An 8,222-nucleotide genomic window follows, 5' to 3' on the forward strand; every position below is an offset into this window, starting at 1 on the left:
TGCCGCCTCCTCCCCGAGCCCACCACCGGAGCCCTTCCCGAGCGCGAGACCTAGGGTTCAAGCCGCCGCTGCCGGCTCTCCGCTGCGGCGCACCCAGCCGGCTGAACCCCCCGCGGCCCCGCCTCCGGCACAGCAGCGCCTCCCTCCCTGTCACTGAAGCAGCCGCCCCCGCCAAGCAATGCCGCCGCCCTGAGCTACCCCGCTCTTCCTTAGCCCTGTTGCTGCTCGTCAAGGTAAGGTACTCTCTGGCCCATCTTCCACTTCCCCTTCCTTCCCATCATGTCCTTGATGCGATTTCTGTTAGTTAGGTTTAGTTGCAGGTGCAGCTTCGAACTGCAGGGCACAAGTTTGCCTGATGGAAGCCGCCTCCGTTCCGTTCTTGGCTTCTGGCATATGTCGATCCTCTCCCCTGCTATCATTCTCTCTGTCTGTCCGTGCACATTTCTGTGATTCTGCCTACTGTCAGCCTTTTAGTGGATTTAAGAACCTAAAATATTTGTGATTGATTGTTGCCATGAGGTGGATACCTTACTATTAGAAGATGGTGGATGATTTTAGCTTACTAGTTAATGATCCAAAACAATGTGTAATAAGGAACAAATCCTGTAGGGCCATATCTGCAACTCTATATGAAAAAATCCGCTATATTTTTCAGAAGCACTCTAGTTAAGATACTGTAACTAGGATAACACTGTATTTGGCAGATTATTTACTCCATAAACTCAAGTTATGACAGAATCTTAGTGTAGATTTAACACAATCAAAACTTATTGCAGAATTATGGAGTATATGAAAACTGAACTTATGGCACAATCTCATTTTCCTATGCTATCCATATGGTCTCAAGCAGCTTAGTTGGGCATTAATTAATAAATGGGCATGGAAGTGCAAATACATTGTCCTATTTGAAAGATAATGACAGTCATGGAATTTATATTTATACATGGTCCTGAATAAATACATGGAATTTATATTCAGTCATTCTCTGAGTATATAAACTGAAATATTCAGTCTGAATTTCTATATTTCTCTGAAAATATTCAGACAAGATTGTGAATTTCGTGAGCATGATTGATTTATAGTGAACACTATTGATCATGTAGACAATAGTGAAGTAACCTGAATATTTTGTTGTGTGCCTTTGCAGCTGACCGCGACGACGACCGGCAACTCACATCCTCTTCCTAAACCTCAAGCAAATCTGCATCGACCCAAGACCATCAAGGTGAGTAGTGTGTCGTGTCCATAATGGGTTGTTTCCATGCTGCTAGTCAAAACTGCTAGTACTACAGAGACACCAACTGGCATGTGCAGTTCCTATAACGGGTTGTTTCCATGCTGCCAAGTACCTCCTGCTAGGCCTCGTTTGTTCCTATGTACAAGAGCTCTTCCTCCTGGACTGACTGCTCCTCTTTTGTTTTGCAGGATCATCTACAAGCTTTTCCTTCTAGCTGCATCTGCAAGGTTGAACAATAACTAGCAGTAAATTTATTACTCACTTCTCTTGTTTATACTTTTGATGCTGCTGCTGCTGCTATATTCACTGCTGATGTTGTACTACTTATGATGATGTTGCTGTTGTACTACTTGTGATGCTGCTGCTACTTATGATTTTGTCAACTTGTGATGCTGCTGCTACATGTGATCTTCTGAAATGACCCCTTTCTCCTGAAATGTTGATTAATTTCTGTTTCAGTTGAGAATGGGGCACTCCTAGGTCATGAAACTTAGCAAAGTTCATGCCCAATTTTCTTGACCTATAAGGTGCCCGATTCTCAACCGAAACAAAAATTAATCAGCATGTATCTTGACATCAAGCAAATTTCTAGACACATCCCTCGACAACTAGGTTATCTTGAGAACTTAGAGGAGTTGTGGCTTTGCTACAACCACTACAGGAATCAGCTACTTTGCATTCAGCCACGGCGGACAGCAAAGGCATGTATGGCGGACGGCAAAGGTCTTTGCTGTCCGCCGCTGACAGCAAAAGTGGACGGCAACGTACGGGACGGCAAAGAGCTACATTGTCGTCCGCTTCGGGAGGCTGGCGGCAAAGGGTCCTTTTCCATCTGCTGCCGAGGGCAAAGAATACTAACAGCAATAATTGCATTGTTACTCCGTTAGGTGGTTAACGGCAAGCCTTTGCCGTCGGCCGCTGACGGCAAACATCGAAAGGCCTTTGCCGTCCGCCGCTGTAGGCAAATTTTTTTTCTCTTTGTCGTCAGCCACTGTTGGCAAACTGACCAAATAGGTCAACCTCCCAGGAAGCACAGTTGCCTGCCACGTGGCCTCTTTGCCGTCCGCTGCTGATGGCAAAGAGACCTTTGCCGTCGGTGGCTGACGGCAAAGAGCCTGCATATTGTCTCTTTTTTTCTGTTTTTTTAAATCCAACAATTTTCACAGCAAATATATATGACATATATAGATATATTTCACAGAGCTATTTAACAGCACATAAGTTTCATTGTACATACATATATAGTTCCATCCACTCATACATAGCAAGTTCCATCAAGATAGCAAAGTTGCACATACATATTACAATGCAAAGTTTCATCAAGATAGCAAGTTCCATCGTAGCAAGCTAGAAGAATACTAGAAGAGAATGAAATTAAAAACAAGCACTCCATCATAGCAAGCTAGCTTCCGAGAAGTGAATGAAATCTGCAAAATGGCAAATAAGAAAGTTAGGAAAAGGCGACTAGAAGAAGAAGCACGCCATCGTTTGTGAGGTAACTTAGGTGAAATGGATCGTTTATGAGCTAACTTAGGTAAAATGCATCATTTTAGAGCTAATGTAGGCAAAATGGATTGTTTATGAGCTAACTAAGCTAATTATGCCGTTTTTTTACATAAGTAAGGTAAGTACATGTCATTATTGAGCAAACCTAGTTAACTAAGCATATTATAACTAACTTAGGTCATTTTGGAGGAAACAAAGCTAAAGTATAGATCGTTTTAGAGCTAACTTAGGTAAAATGGCTGGTTTTGGAGGTCAGTAAGCTTATTAAGTCATTTTGCAGGAAAAGAAGCTACGTCTAGGTCATTAAGGTAAGCATATTGGATGAAATAAAGCTAAGTCTAGGACTTTATGCATTTGTTAAGCAAAAAACTAGAGAAACTTACCTTGATCATGGAGGTGTGGGAGGGGGCTGGCTCAGGCCAGTAGTTGGAGAAGGATCGTGTGATGCTTGTGTGGAGTAACGCTGCACCAAAGATCATTTCCAATGTTTCGTTAGCATGATGACACTCAAATTTTAAGACTAGCAAGTAACGTCCATTCAAAATAAACTCACCATGGTCTCAGGAGCAATCTCTGGATCAATGGCTATGGAGCCACGGGACCTCCCGCCACTAGATATCATCACCTGCTCTGGATTGTAGGGGATCTGGCTCGGGTTAAACTCCTCCCCTTTCCTCGCCTTCCCCTTGACTTGCTGGTAAGAGGCAGTGTGGGCCATGGCATACAGGTCGTACCCCTCTGGCACCTTATCCGTCTTATTGTAGCATGCCTGAAAGAGAGAAACAAAGTAAATTAGTAATTAAAGGGCTCAAGCTAGCATGATGAATGAATTGCATTAATAATGAAGCAAACCACATTACCCAATTCCGCCTGAACTGATATAAGCTGGAGCTACCTTGATGGTGTGGCACACCTTCAATTTGGGCACGTTTGTCCTTGGCCTTAGTCGGCTCCCCTTCCATCTTTCAACACCTGCCATGACAAAGAGTAAACGAAATTAGTACAACATAAAAAAATATCGACATGAATAATAATATGTATATCACTTAAGTGTGTCATCATCAAGTACAACATAAAAAAATTGAATACCTGACACTACTAATAATCTCGATCAGTATCATCAATAAATGCATAATCATCATCATCACTATAATCAATGACGGGCTCATAGGGTTCAGTGGCATCAACATGTGGAAGGCCACCTTTACGTAATCGGTCAAGCATTGAGAGGTCGTCCGCAGTAGTAACCTCTTCTTGTTCCGTCCCTTCTTGTTCCTCCTCTGGGGTGATGTGGGATTCACTATCGCTGTCTACTTCTATGTTTTGGGGTGAAGTATACCGGTTCTTGAAACGCTTTTTGGAAAGACGTGTCTCTTGGAAGAATTCTCCTTCATATGTGTCTGGGTTAATGTGAGGTTCATAATCCTCTTCCTTTGGGGGAGATAGTCTAGCACGTGGCGGCACTTCATAAACGACATCCCAACCTTTCAGATTTGGATTAGTTTGGTAGGCCCAGGGTAGATAGAATACTTGGGTCGCCTGTTGAGCCATAATATAGACATCGGGAACATCTAAATGGGTGCTTTGATTGATTTCAACTAGCCCTATATGTTCATGAGTCCTTCTAGTCTCCTTCGGCTCAAACCAATAACATTTGAAGACTACCACATTCGATGTGTTTTCACCATAGAATAGAAGTTCATAAATTTCTTCAACTCTCCCATAATACTCGGTACCTCCTTCGCCGATAGCAGATACACAACAATTTGTAGACTTTCGGTCGGCCATAGATAGCTCTTTGCCATAGGTACGAAAACGATACCCGTAGATGTCGTATTTGTCAAATGAACGGACCTTATAGTCAAAACCATTAGCGACTTGTCTCAATTCGGCATCCATAGACTTTGAATTAGCTTACAAGTTTAATATGAAAGGATTGTTGCATTACGCACAAATTAGCGAATGAAATGAAATTGTCTAATAGAATTTACCGTTTGTTTGAACCAAGAGATGAAACCGGGATAGCCGCCTCCTTGCTTTGCGAGAAGCTCATACTCTTCGACGGAATCCTTTTGGATCACCGCTCCATACGAGAATAGGGCGATGTATCGACTGTATGAAATATCCAGGAATAAGAGCAGTTCAAAGGAAATAGAAGTTGCGAAACAATGTACCAAGAACTTACTCGATGTACGGCCGCACTTCTATCAGGTTGTTGAAGATATACAACGAAATGGTCCGCCATTCTTCGTTATCCAAAGATACTGGATTTGAAACATTGGTTGGTGCGAGATTGCCTTTGAATAGGCTGAGGTTGGATCCACCCTTTTTAGGCTCGTCAGCATTGTACCGAGGCTTCGGATTATGCAAATGACGATTTTTGGTTTCGTAGTGTGCTGTCACAAAGTTTGCCGCCTCCTCAGTGATGAATGCCTCAGCCATAGACGCTTCAATTCTACGTTTATTTTTACATTTTTCTCGAAGCGTCTTCTGCATCCTCTCAGTTGCGTACCACCAATGATTTTGCACGGGCCCCCCAATCTTGCCTCGGTCGGGAGATGCAAAATCAAATGCTGCATTGGATTAAAGAATCCCGGTGGAAAGATCTTCTCTAACTTGCAGATCAACTCTGGCGCCAACTCTTCCATTTCTTCTAGCACGCCAGGCGATAGTTCTTTCGCACAAAGAACACGGAAGAAATAGCTGAGTTCTGCCAGTATTAGCCATTCATCCTCAGGGATGAAGCCACGCAACATCACCGGCATTACCCGCTCAATCCATATGTGCCAATCATGACTCTTGAGACCAAATATCTTCAATTTATCAAGACTCGCTCCCCTCTTTAGATTCGCTGCATACCCATCGGGGAACACGAACTGCATTTTCACCCACAAGATAATTTCCCTCATAGCTGGCCTTCCAAGATTGAACCATGCCTTTGGCTACGTCCAGTTCTGCTTTCCTTTCGGTTCTTTCATGTTTTGTAACGGCCTATCACATACCGCCTCCAGATCGACTCTAGCCTTAGTATTATCCTTTGACTTCCCATCTATGCCGAATAATGTACCAAAAAGTGCCTCGGCGATATTCTTCTCAGTGTGCATCACGTTGATGTTGTGTGGGAAAAGGAGGTCTTTGAAGTAAGGCAGATCCCATAAGCATGTTTTGTGAGTCCAGGCGTGCTCAGAATTATACCCCGTGAAGTACCCTGGATGCTCTGGATCTGGCTCGAGAGCGTTTAACTGATCCAGGGTCTGTTGGCCTGTCAACGCAGGTGGTGCAGAGTTTTTTACAACTCTACCTCTGATGAAGTTCTTCTTGTCTTTCCTAAACTTATGGCGAGGATCCAGGAACTGTCTATGCATGTCGAAGCAAGAAAACTTGCGACCGGCCTGAAGCCAACGAAACTCAAGAGCTCCCTTGCATGTGGGGCACGGGAACCTTCCATGCACACACCAGCCAACGAATAGCGCATACGCCGGCAAGTCATGCGTCGAGTACATGTACCAGACACGCATTATGAAGTTTCGTTTGCTATAGGCATCGTATGTCTTGAACCCATTATCCCAGGCTTCTTGCAATTCGTCCTTAAGCGGCTGCATGTACACATTCATATTTTCCCCGGATAGTTGGGCCCTGGAATTATCAACGTCAGGAAAATGTTCTTTCTTTGCATAATCTGTCCGGGGGGGAAATTGAGTGGAAAGACAAATACGGGCCAACAACTGTATTAGGCTGCCGTCATACCAAACACACTGAACCCATCAGTGCTGATGCCGACTCGAGGATGCCTCGGATCTGCCACTTTGTCAGCATGTAATTCATCAAACTTTTTCCATGCAACACCATCCGATGTGTGTACCATCATCAGATTACCATCTGCATCTAGTTCGGTTCTTTTGCCTGTTCGGTGCCATGTCATCTGTCTGGCCGTCTCTTCGACCATGAAAAGACATTGAAGTCTTGGTACGATTGGCATATACCGAAGAACACTAACAGGGATTTTGATTTGTGTCTTCTCACCCATACCGTTGTCTACCACAATATACCTGGAACACTTGCAAATGGGACAATAGTTCAAGTCCGCATAGTCAAGCCTAAATAAGGCACATCCTTTCTCACAGGCATGTATCTTCTCATAGGGCATCTTCAGTGCACGGAGGATTTTGTCCGACTGGTACAGGTTTGCAGGCATTACATGGCCTTTGGGTAGAAAGCGTCCAAATACTGTCATAATTGCGCCATAGCATTCTCTGCCCAAGTTGAACTGAGCCTTCAAAGCCATTACTTGTGAGATGGCATCCAACTGACAAAGCTCAGTGTGCTCGTGGAGCGGACGTTTTGAAGACTCCAACATTTCATTGAAGGCCTTTGCAGATTCCTCCATCTCCTCGTCCGAATCCCGAGCATCATCATAGTCTTGCACCATGTTTTCCTTCCCGGCAGCATGCTCGTCGGTGCGACGATGATCCACCTCAGCTCGGTCACGTTGGACAGACTCACCATGAAATGTCCACACCGTATAATCGGGCATAAAACCATTCTTCTGCAGGTGTTTACCCATTTCAGCCTCTGTCCTCTTTTCCCAATTGGCGCATCGGAAACAGGGGCACCAAGTTTTCCTCTGGCCATTTGCAAATGCGGCTTGCACAAACCCCTTGGTTTTTGTGAACCATTCAGTGCTCCATTTGTTCTGACCAGTGTGACCGGTATACATCCACGCACGATCACTCATCTTGACTTTTAGAGCTACTAGACACACAACAATTATATATATAATTCACCATGTACATATTCATCAGTTGATCTACTTTGTCAATTTTATTACGTCCATGCAACCTACACTCTAATAGGTAATGATAGGTCCTAATCCCACCCGAGTATGTGTAGATTGGGTTCATTTTCCCAACCTATGCTTCGGATCCGACACAAAATTTCGGCAGCACCTCCCCGCTATTCTCCTGATACACGTCTCTACAATAAACAGAGAGGATGTGTACCCGGAGAACAATAGGGGAGGCACTGACGAAATTTATGCGTCGGATCCGGAGCAAAGCATATGGGAAAACGAACCCAATCTACACATACTCGGGCTGTCCATGGATAGCGTTGGACAATTCGAAAGAATCAAGGTTATAAATATGCAAATTCATGCATATTTATAACTATGACGCTTTCGAACGGGAGACACATATTGGTTACGCATACTGATGATTCAAGACACATATATAGCTAGCTACCAAATTTCATGTCATTTGTGCAAATAATTAATGGGGGAGAAGGACATGTCATTTGTGCTCACCCACGAATAATTCACAAATATATAACCCCGTCGGCCTCTGGAAGGCCAAAGAGCACCTTTTCGGGAGGTTTAGGGGGTCGGGGTGTCATGTCGGTGTCGGGGTGCTGGTTCGGGTTTAGGGTGTCGTGTCGCGGTCGGGGTGTCGGTGTGTGGTGTCGGGGTCTATGTGTCGGGGTC

Source organism: Triticum dicoccoides, chromosome 3B (assembly GCF_002162155.2).
Source record: "Triticum dicoccoides isolate Atlit2015 ecotype Zavitan chromosome 3B, WEW_v2.0, whole genome shotgun sequence".
NCBI classification, from domain to species: Eukaryota; Viridiplantae; Streptophyta; class Magnoliopsida; order Poales; family Poaceae; genus Triticum; species Triticum dicoccoides.